The sequence below is a fragment of the Zootoca vivipara genome, chromosome 1 (genome assembly GCF_965207765.1).
Source record: "Zootoca vivipara chromosome 1, rZooViv2.hap1.1, whole genome shotgun sequence".
Taxonomy (NCBI): Eukaryota; Metazoa; Chordata; class Lepidosauria; order Squamata; family Lacertidae; genus Zootoca; species Zootoca vivipara.
In genome coordinates, this window is record NC_142582.1 from 44,848,387 (window position 1) to 44,860,482 (window position 12,096).

Below are 12,096 nucleotides of genomic sequence, written 5' to 3' on the forward strand. Positions count from 1 at the left end.
TTGAGTTCAGCCCCTTCAGGCTGCAATTCCTATACTATACATGTTGATCTGGTATTATTATATAGCTCAGTGGGAGTAACTTTGCTGTTAAAACTGCCACTTGAGCCTCTGTTATTAGTAGTAATATATTATCGCCTTTGCCTCTTTTGCCACGAAAAGCACCCGAAGCTAAATGACTACGTTAGGACACGCAGTTTAAGACAAACCAAACCTGGTTTGCAGAACAACAAACCAGGCTTGGGTCCCCGCATCCCACCCCCTTAGCAGCTCTAACCCTTTTGTGGGGTATTTGCCTCTCTCGCTGCCCATGAGTATATTGCTGCCTCGAGGTGGCTGCTGCTGGTTGAATTCCAATTTGACGGATGAAATCCGTTCGCTGGATCGATTGAGCAATAGCCCTCCCCCAGCCTCTTGGTTCAGCTTCCGCTTAGCCTGTGGTTCAGGCTCACTTGCAGCGAAAGAGAAGGGGGCCTTTCCCATGGCTGGTGCGGAATACGCTTTGCCTTATTGAATGAAATACCTTTTCGCATGTTTAGTCTTAAATCAGCAGGAAGCCTAAACAGCATCCCATCAGAATTCAGTATCCAACAACAACCATAATAGCAATAATAATAATGAATTTGGGAAGGAGGTGCTGCTTTCTTGGCTGGCGAAGATGGAATAGCTAGAATAATAATGAATTTGGGAAGGAGGCGCTGGTTTCTTGGCTGGCAAAGATAGAAAGAAATCGCCTCCTTCAAAACACAGGTTTAGGTCCAGGATTGGGATTGCGCAATTGGTGCAATTGACAAGCGACGTCCTCTCTTGTTACAAGACTGCCAAAATGCTGGCTGTAATTACAGGGGATGAGGATAGTGGTGTGGATAGGCTGAAAGTCTGGCTAGAAATAAAGATAACAAATAAATAAAATCAATAGATCTGCAGAAGAGGGCACTGCAGTAGATGTAGCTTGCATGACAAGCCATGCCTCCCGAAATTCCTTTTTCCTACACAGCTCTTAAGGGTGCAAAACCTTTGTCTCCTTTTGCATCAGGCCACCTTACATTTGAACACACGCCAATTATGTCAGCTAGAAGCTTGCTTTGTTCTTACAAGCTGAGAGAGTCTTAGGAGCTGACTTTCTGCGCATCATGCAATGACTCTCTAACATATTGAGGAGTTCTTAATTCACAAATTATAATGAGAATGCAGTACTGGATCCAGCTACACTATCATTATCACAGTTTTGCAAGACATAATATTAGGGAAGCTGTGTAAATGCTTAGCATTATCACCTCTTGAGTTAGTAGACTCCCTAGTATGTGAAATACCATTTTCTTTTGATGTCTCCTGATCTCACTGAGGCATCTTAGCTTGGTCACAGTGTTGAGCTGGGGCAACATTTTTACCTATCTGATAGTAATTACTTCACTGCACGTGCCTTTGTCTTGCAAGTACAAAAAACACAGCATCTTCATACAATGAATACCATATTAGAGAGAACTGACTTGTTTGGTTTCTATCCATTAGTCAATATTGGGGTCATGTAATGTTACCACCTACCGTAGGATGGAGATATAGATCCCGAGCTTGAGTGAATTCAGATTGCATTCAACAGCTTTTAAGCCATTCATAGTACAGTGGTATTTCGGGTTACAAACACTTCAGGTTACAGACTCTGCTAACCCAGAAATAGTACCTCGGGTTAAGAACTTTAGCTCAGGATGAGAACAGAAATCGTGCAGCGGCAGTGGGAGGCCCCATTAGCTAAAGTGGTACCGGTATCTCAGGTTAAGAACGGTTTCAGGTTAAGAACAGACCTCTAGAACGAATTAAGTTCTTAACCCGAGGTACTACTGTACTGGAAAGTAACTTCTACTGATTTAAAGGGTTGTATCTGATAAGTCCTACTAAAAGTCCTACCCTATTATTATAGCCAAAGATGTCGTACTCATTTCACAACTCCATTACGGTATTTTACTTTCTATTATCTGTTTGACATTTAATGTGTTGAGCCAAGCATCTGAACAGGCTGTCACAGACCCAGATCCCATCATAGCTGCCAAGTTTTCCCTTTTCTCGCGAGGAAGCCTATTCAGCATAAGGGAATTTCCCTTTAAAAAAGGGATAACTTGGCAGCTATGGATCCCATGTGAATCACAAGTAGTCTGTTGTGGATGTGTGATAATTTTAGGTGAAGTGATCAGAAAACTAGTTTACCATCATCAAATTTAAACCAGGTTGATAGTTTCATGCAGGGGTCAGCAACCTTTTTCAGCCGTGGGCCGGTCCACTGCCCCTCAGACCTTGTGGGGGGCGGATTATATTTGGGGGGGGATGAACAAATTCCTATGCCCCACAAATAACCCAGAGATGCATTTTAAATAAAAGCACACATTCTAATCATGTAAAAACACCAGGCAGGCCCCATAAATAACCCAGACATGCATTTTAAATAAAAGGACACATTCTGCTCATGTAAAAACACGCTGATTCCTGGACCATCCGTGGGCTGGATTGAGAAGGCGATTGGGCTGCATCCGGCCCACGGGCCTTAGGTTACCTACCCCTGGTTTCATGTAACAAAAGTCTATTGTTATGTGAAAGCTGTTGCCAAACAGAAAATCAGGTTCTTTACTGTGTGCATTTAGGTATGTACCCTGTTTCTCATATTTTAAGACATACCCATAAAATAAGCCATAGCAGGATTTTTAAGCATTCAAGGAATATAAGCCATACCCCGAAAATAAGACATAGTGATAGGCGCAGCAGCAATGCCGGCCGCGGCAGGAGGAGGAGGAAAAAATAAGACATCCCTTGAAAATAAGCCATAGTGTGTTTTTTTGAGGAAAAAATAAATATAAGACATGTCTTATAATATGAGAAACACGGTAGCATGTTCATGCAGTCTCTTGGGAATTTAAATTAATGATCAAACCTTGATTTTCACACTGTGTACTTCAAAATTTATTTTTAGTATAACAAATCTATGCTGTTGCTTAAGCAATGCTTTCTTTAATTATGACAAACCTGTGTTTTGCTATATGTTATGAAGTGTGCAAAGCACCAATTATTAAGTCCTTATACAGTAATAGAAAAGCTAGTCTCCATCCATGAATACATTGATACACTAGGGGGCAGCAAGTTTACCAGTTTACATACTTTCTGCACAAATTTTTAATTTCAGGTATTTTTAATGGTACAGATCTGTTTCTCATTTGCAGCACGTTTTCTGCACAAACATAACTTTGGTAAAAAGAATTCCCACATTTTCTCCTAAGTAATACACTTTGTACTAGAGGGAAGTGTGCATCTCAACAACAGCGCAGATTGTGGGTGTGGAAGGATCACAAAGTTGTTTGGGGAGCCTGCCAAGCTTCCAATTTCAACATGTTAAAAAAAGTTATGTTGCTTCGGGATCTCACCAACAAGCTGGTAATTGATTCAATGTACCTTTGCAGCCTCCTAATTTAAGGTGTTCATATATGCAAACACACCCTTCATCCAGGTTTTTTTTTTGCAGCTCCAACATGCCACTACGGAATGGTTTTCTGGATTAATCAGTGTTGTAGCCAGTATTAGTACTACTCAGAGTAAACCAGGGATGGGGGACCTTTTTGGACCAATGAACCAGATCCTTATCTGACCATAACCTGTGGGCCAGCTTTGACAGGTGGGATGGACAACTCAGTTGTCAGTCACTTGGCATCATTATGTCAAGTGCCTGACAGCCAGTTGGCAACTGGGAACCACAGAACAAGGGGCTTTGCTGATCCTGTAGTGCCAAGTAGGTTGCATTGAAGTGGAGGGGGAAGCCTGTTTTAGCAGCAATTTTAATGCAAACTGCTTGGTGCTCTCAGAAAAAGGTGCACTCCCTTCATGATCTGAAGTCCACCATGCTCCAGCAAGGAACAATCGGTCACTCACTTTACACTCTTGATTGTTCCTTTGTAGCCACATTGGTACCTGCCCCAGACCTGACATCTTGTACGTCAGGTGTGGGGCATGTAGGCCTGGTTTAAGAAAAGCAGTCTAGCAGGCCAAATGGGGAGGTTTGCTGGGCCAGGTTTGGTTCACAGGTCAAAGCTTCTTTACTCCTGGAGCAGACCCATTGAAAAGAATGGACATGACTAATGGGTCCATTAATTTCATGGACTCTGCTCTGAGTATAACTTGGTTGGATACAACCCTCAGGCCTCAGTATGGGTCCCCACTCTTTGGTTTATCACACGCCTTACTGTGTTGTAGCTAATTTAGACCATTAATCCTTCTGGTATCAATTTATCTTGGTCTAGAAGAGATTCCACATTCTTCTGGCACTATAAAAACAACAATAATTAATACATTGCTCAGGCCAAGCTGTGGAATGAATTTGCTGGCCCATAAGGGATTTGTTTTGCTGTTGTAGTCTTTAGGCTGCCTAAGTTATAAATATGCAGCGCTTCCTTGCTAAGCACATGAGCAGAAATCTGGACACTTGATACTTAACCAAACATAGTTTCCATAGCAAGTGAACAGGCATGCTGTGTCATGACTTCTGCTTCAGCCACTCATAGGGAGATTTTACGCTCGGGACTCTGCTTATCACATAAAAACCCTTCCATCAAGAATCTAAGCCTATGCACCATTACTTGTAATACATCTTATTATCTTCCTAAGGAAACATGTTTAGGATCAGGGTAAGTCACAGTTCAGATTTGGAGAGGGAGGGTGGAAAATAGAATAAGGTTGTCAACTGTCTTCCATCATGGTTACTTAACAGGTGCATGGCATGTCAAAATTCATTATCACGGTTTCCCAGGCAAAGCTTCACTTGCATCATTTTTACTACTGGGGGGTAGGGAATAAATAAAAACCTCTCAACTCTGCTGGTTGTATTTGCACTTATAGACAGAAAGGTTAGCAACACTTTTGTTGGCATATCTCGTCTGTCTTTATCAGTGCATGATGGGCAGATTCACCAGATGAATCTCCATAGCTGCCAAGTCTCCTGTTTTCCCCGGGAAACCCCCGTTTTTAAAGCTGTTTACCACTGTCATCCCGAATGGCGAAATATCCCGGATTTCCCCTGGATTTCTTCCGGTGCCGCTCTGCCCATGTCTGGGCACTGGAAATCAGGCAGCGCCAGCACCGGAAGTTGCTTCTATGCAACTGGACATGCGTAGAAGCGACTTCCGGTGCCGGCGCTGCTAACCGGGGCTTGGCAGCTATGAATTCTCTGCCAAGAAAAGGCACCTATCGTTCTTCACAGCATGTTGCAGAATCCAGTTTACTGACAAAATCTGTTAGCTGCTATAATAAGGGAAACGGTTATTGAACCCTAAGAAAGTGAAGTGTCAGCAAAGCCTCTTCCCCGCCTGGAGAATGCTGAGCCTCTCTTCTGTGCCCCCAGCATAAGAATGTGGAAGGAGCAAGAGCTGTCAGTTATTCATTTAGCCCTGGGAACTGGAATGAATTACTGTCACACCTGCTTTGTCTTGTGGAATCAAAGCCCACAAAATGCAGCATGCTTCTATACTTGCCAGTGTTAACAAACAAAAATAATAGTAGATAATAATAAAAATAATAAAAATAACCTTTCTGACTCCACCACAACTGCACTCAAAAGTCACCAGTGGGCTGTTGCAGTATTTGTTTTTATTCAGAATATGCTTTCATCTACAAGTTGTATTAAAAAGAGATTAATCTGTTTAGTTCAAGCATCCCCAAACTGCGGCCCTCCAGATGTTTTGGCCTACAACTCCCATGATCCCTAGCTAACAGGACCAGTGGTCGGGGAAGAAGGGAATTGTAGTCCAAAACATCTGGAGGGCAGAAGTTTGGGGATGCATGGTTTAGTTCTTGTTGTTCCAGCCGAATGAGTCAGATTAAGTGAAAGCCCTGCATGATAAGCTCCACATGCCAAAATTTCTGTCCCTCCACAATGCTTAAAGATGCAGGATCCTCTTCTTGAAAAAACACACAAAAACTTATTCCTACAGAAGTTAGGAAGTTCAGGAAGAACACAGGCAGGAGACCTGCTGTTTGGATTAATGTGTCCAGATATAGAGAAAGACATAATTATAAAGAAGAGAGAATTCTAGAAGGTGCACTTTTCTAAACTCTCACAAGAAGTTAGGCCACGGGTGTCAAACACAAGGCCCGGGGGCCAAATCCGGCCCGCCAGACCTCGTCATGTGGCCCGCCGAGCGCCCCAGCCAGCAGGACCCAGCAGTGGGACCTTGCTGCTGAAGCGCCGCGCCAACAAAGTGCCGACAAACAGCTGGGGCCGGGGAAATGCTTTTTGCCCCTGGGTCCCTTCGCGCTCTTTTCTGGCGCTGAATAAAGGCGGCGACCCCCCCCTTCCCTTTCTTTCTTCCTCTTTCTCGTTCTTATTCTTTCTTTCCCTCTCCTTCCTTCCTTCTTTATCTCTGTCTTCTCTCCCTCTTTCTTTTTCTTTCCTTCTTTATTCCTTCTTTCCTACTCTTCTTTCTCTCACCTCTTTCCTTCCTCTCTCCCTCCTGCTCCCTTTTCTTTCTTCCTTCCTTCCTTCCTTCCTTCCTTCCTTCCTTCCTTCCTTCCTTCCTTCCGTCCTTCCCAACTTTCTTACTCTCCCTCATTCTTATTCTTTCTTTCCCTCTACTTCCTTCCTTCTTTCTCCCTTTCCGTCTTCTCTCCCTCTTTCTTTTTCTTTCCTTCTTTATTCTCTCCCTTATTTCCTACTCTTCTTTCTCTCCCCTCTTTCCTTCCTTCCTCTCTCCCTCCCACTCCCTCTTTTCTTTCTTTTTTTCTTTCTTTTTTCTTTCTTTTTTTCTTTTTTTTCTTTTCTTTCTTTCTTTCTTTCTTTCTTTCTTTCTTTCTTTCTTTCTTTCTTTCTTTCTTTCTTTCTTTCTTTCTTTCTTTCTTTCTTTCTTCCTTCCTTCCTTCCTTCCTTCCTTCCTTCCTTCCTTCCTTCCTTCCTCCCCTCCCCTCCCCTCCCCTCCCCTCCCCTCCCCTCCTATCCCTCTCCCTCTCCCTCTCCTCAGAAACATAGGATGCTGCTTTATACTTCTGGCCCTTAAACCCTGGAACCAGGAGAGCAGCTCCAGTGAGTCAACCTCAGCCAGTCCCTTTGGTGAAGGGTGGTGGCTCACTGGCAGAACATCTGTCCTGCATGCAGAAGGACCCCAGCATCTCCAGGTACTAGTAGCTCTGCAAAGGTCCTGCATGAAACCCTAGCGAGCCTCCACCACCCAGTGCAGTTACCAAAAATCATTTTTCAATAAATTGTACAATAATTGTACATTTGAATATCTACTTGCCATTATTCTGACTATGTTTCTGCTTTCAGAGCTAGTTATTACTTACATTATTACAAAAAACAGTAATAATTGAATGCAGTGACAATAATTTATGACAATAAAGAGTGGACACATAGTCCTACAGATACAACCAGCCCTTTGAGGGTGACCAAACTGCTGATGCGGCCCCCGATGAATTTGAGTTTGACACCCCTGAGTTAGGCCAGTCAAAATGTTCCTTGTATTCAACATTCAACATGCTCTGTATGTCAGCCTTTTCCAGAACTCCCATCTGCCACTGCCAGCATGTGCTGAGAGTTGTCGTGCAAAACACCTGGAAGGCACCAGGTCAGCAAACATTGCTGTATATTGTTGCAATTCATTTCACCCCCATAAGTATCAATCAAAGGTGGAATGAAAGAGAAACAGGAATGTCATGCAAATCATGCAATCAGATGCAGAAATGGGCTGAGTGCCTTTATATTTCCTAATAGCACAGAAGGGGAAATTTCAGCATGCTCAGACTTTCCTCCCTGCTACTTGACAAGTTGTTTCCCCCCCCCAAAAAAAGCTCTCCATGTACTTCATTATTTTAAAATACAGGTTTTTGTCATCCTTTGCATTGGGATACACAGTTATTCCAATTCCAAAGCTCTAAGAAATATTTAACTGCCATACAGAAATAAGTCAGCAGGTGTCTCTAAACCTGCTTCAAATTCTTAAGGGTTGTGCAGCTGATTGATTTTCACAGACATGCAATGGCTGTCACCCCTTCTTTTCCTGAGCACATTATATGCACAACAATCTTTTTTCCTTGAATTGCCGTCACTGGAATTCCACTTTGAATACATGCACACACATAACTGAAAGACTAACAGATTTATTGAGGCATTTTACTGTCGTGTTGCATTCACAGCACTTTGGGAAGTAGCTGCAGATCGGAAACCTTCCCTGCAGACGTGCAGCCACTAATATTCCTCTGCAACGTATGGAAGGCCACTCCCTTCCCTACAGGCCCTCTCAGGTGTTCAGATCAGCAGAAAGGCCCCCTTGGTAGCTCCATCGCTCTTGGAAGGTTGTGGGGGGGACAGCCCAGGAAAGGGCATATTCCCTGGGGTAGCCCATTCCCTGGAATAGCTTCTAAGCTCCCTCCCCACAGACCTGAATCTGGTAACATTTTTTTTTTACCATATGCTGAAGACACACTTTTCCATCCTGGCCTTTGACAGTTTAGATGATAGATAGATAGATAGATAGATAGATAGATAGATAGATAGATAGATAGATGTAGATACTTTCCACAGATTTTAATTGTGTTGCTATAACCTGCCCTGGAGCCTCATGGTGAAGGGCGGGTAAGACAGTCCATAACTAACTAACTAACTAACTAACTAACTAACTAACTAACTAGACTGCCACAAGCAGTGGATAGCAGATAAAAGCTGCTCTTTCATTTGCAGCAATGCCCTGCCATGAACCTTAATTAAAACAAAAAACCTCCCTATCACTGTGAGGGATGTGCATGCCTCCTTTCCAGCAATTTGGGTTTTCTCTTAAGGGGAAACTAGTGATCAGCTACTTGTGGTTACTTACAAATCCAGGAGGGCAAAGTCTCTGTGCTGTTTGGGCCTAACCGGCTCTCTCCATGTACACCAGGCATTTACCTTGGAAACCTCTGCAACATCAAAGCAGATTCTGAAGTGGTTTGACACCTGCAGTAGGGAACATTTATACGAGCTTGTTGCTGCTGCAGTTGTTTATTCTCTCCCTCCTCTTACCCAATTGATTTTTGCACTTATCAATACAGCAGCCGGACCAAGGCGAGAATAGCATAACAGTAAGGGAGAAGTTGCTCCTGTTCCCTTTGGAAAGGGGGCGGGGCATCCTTAAGTAAGCTCAAGATGAACACAGGCAGGGCATAAACAAATTAGAATTCAAAGCATATCCTCTCAGTGGATTTTTAAAATAGGATTACATGTGTAATTAATTAAGGAGGCAGGCCACTTAAAGCTCAATAGCATCTTGCAGACCCCTTGCGTGGAAGGGGCTTAGTGTTTTGGGACTGGGTTGATTTGTGTTTTGTGTACAGTACCTGCAATGAGAGAAAACACACGAGTGTTCTCTTTTGAGACATCCTGCTCTTCCTTTTGCTGTTGGAATTCTGGGGATATTCCAAGATTCAGAGCAACATATAAGGTATTATAGAAATAACCCAACGATTTAAGTAGCTGCGTCTTTAAAAAGACAGTTTGCCTCCATAATGCGAATTTAAAAGATTAGTCCAGCTTGGTGAGATCATTTCCCAGAAAGCTAGAAGGCTATTAATAATAATCCTGGTATCCCACCCCCACCTCATTCAAAATCAATTGGTAGAGCCAGAGTCTGGACAGTTTTTCCCCCCTTGGAAGCTTTTGCATATCCTAATTTCAGAAGGTTTGCTTCGCCATATTGTCCCTTAAGCAACTCTTTAAAAATACTGCAGTATTGATGGGTTGCTGACTCATACATATAACCACAAGGGAAATGCTTTTAGAGGCATGAAAATAAAAACATTTTGTCTAACAGTTGTTGTCTTTATTAGGGTAGGGATTTTTTCCTACCTCCACAGTGGAAATTAAAGCAGCTAAAATGTACCAAAAGTGATAAAGATAAAAGCAGTAAAACTTGCAGTCTTCTCACATGATCAGTTAAAACACACCCTGCTTCTGTTTGAGCCTTTCTGCTAGGATAGGGGTAAGGATCCTGTGGCCCTCCAGATGTTGCTGAACTACAATTCCCATTGTTCAATGGGAGTTGTACTTCAGCAACATCTGGAGGGCCATAGGTTTCCCACTTCTGTGCTAGAAGCTGGTAGCTACTGTCCCCTGGTTCAAATGCTAACTTTCCAGTTGCCACTCCAAATTTTGCCTCCTTTCATTTGCCTTGCCAAAACAATTCTATACTCAGTGGTATGGAGGAATGGGTAGGGAACAGTGACGGCAGTGTCAGTGATGGGGAAGACTGGAGCTGGGGGCTTGCTAGTGGGCATTCTGAGAAGTTGGGAGAGGAGCATGACTCAGCTAGCCACAATGCAGCTGCCAGCTAAGATTCCGTATAATTCTCACTTTTCTATGCCAATGGCACTATCTCCCTTCCACGTGGAATAGATGGGTGGGGTGCAATCTTGCTGCAGGAGCTTATTCCAAAGGATACATAAAAACTGAGCCTTATCTATTAGAACTATATGAAACCACGGGTGGCACTGTGGTCTAAACCATAGAGCCTAGGGCTTGCCGATCAGAAGGTTGGCGGTTCGAATCTCGACAACGGGGTAAGCTCCCATTGCTCGATCCCAGCTTCTGCCAACCTAGCAGTTCGAAAGGGCGTCAAAGTGCAAGTAAATAAATAGGTACCACCACAGCGGGAAGGTAAACGGCGTTTCCGTGTGTTGCTCTGGTTTGCCAGAAGCGGCTTTGTCATGCTGGCCACATGACCTGGAAGCTGTATGCCAGCTCCATCAGCCAATAATGCAAGATGAGCGCTGCAACTCCAGAGTCGGTCACGACTGGACCTAATGGTCAGGGGTCCCTTTACCCTTTACCTAAAACCACCATAAGAGCCCATATGTTGCTGGTTTTTTGTCTCAGACACCAAAAAGTCTTGGGCCATCTCTGATTTTAACATCTCAGCTCCAAATGCTCCTTAGATCACAAGCAAGATCGCTTAGGATACCTCTGGGCGAAACATACACGCTGTAAATGAAAGTGCAACATTTAATTCCTTAATTATACCTTCATTGCAATGCCATACTGTTTTGACTTACGAACACTAAAAGCTTCTGTTTAAAATGTACATTTAAAACAAATGAGTTTAATAATGTTCATGGATAGTGTTTTCCCCTGTTGCAAGTTAAGGAGAGATGAAAACAGTAATAGGGATTTTAATTAACCAGATGTTTTTTTTATAAACCAAATTAAAATGCTAGACTAAAAATGGCTTAACTGTAATCTCTGTTTAAATATACAATTTATTGACCATTTTGCATATCTTTTTGCTTTCCATTCCATTTTTCTCCAACGTCTCTTCTTTTTGAGTGATAGCAGTTATTCACAATCTGACAGTGTGACACAACAGCTGAACTTGTCTCTTCCAAGGGGCACTTGATAATACTTTTGTTTAGACACAAATGAATTTCAGAAATCATTCAACCACACTGTCTATGGTTATTGGGATGTGTGTAAAGCGGATGCTCAGTGCACCATTCACACACCATTGTGACGTGTGGAGTACGAATGATATGGCATAACAAGGTTTATTTGAATCCATGCTTTCTTCATGCAGTTTGAGCTTGGGAGTTGTGAATAATCAATACACCGTGCTTTGTAGTGAACTGTTGAAAAAAGCTATGGATGTGTGAAAATCTTTTAAGAGAAAAAGTGTACTTCACAGCAACAGGAGTCCCATGATAGTGTAAAATTCAGCATACTGTTGTCATTCTAGGTTTTTTTTAGAGTAAGGGAGTCTGTACTTGCATTTCTACAATGAATCTTTTTGGCCTTTTTCTCACATATCTCCAACGTACAGAAGTTGCACAAACTAACACTGCAAACCTATGCATGCCTCCTCAGAAGTAAGTCCTGTTTAGGACTGTTGTTTAAATGTTACTTTCCCTGTGGTGGCAAATTACACAATAGGCGCAAGGTTATGGCTCTTCTAAGTTCAGCTACCCATTCATGCAGTCCCCACTTACAGAGATCTGCGCAGAGAATATTGTTGCACAACACCCCAATTTCTGAGCAGTGCAAGATTCCAGGGGTATCAGGTACACTTAGCAAGGTCTGTTTCTTTCTGTACAATGAGGCACAGCAGAGACTAACTA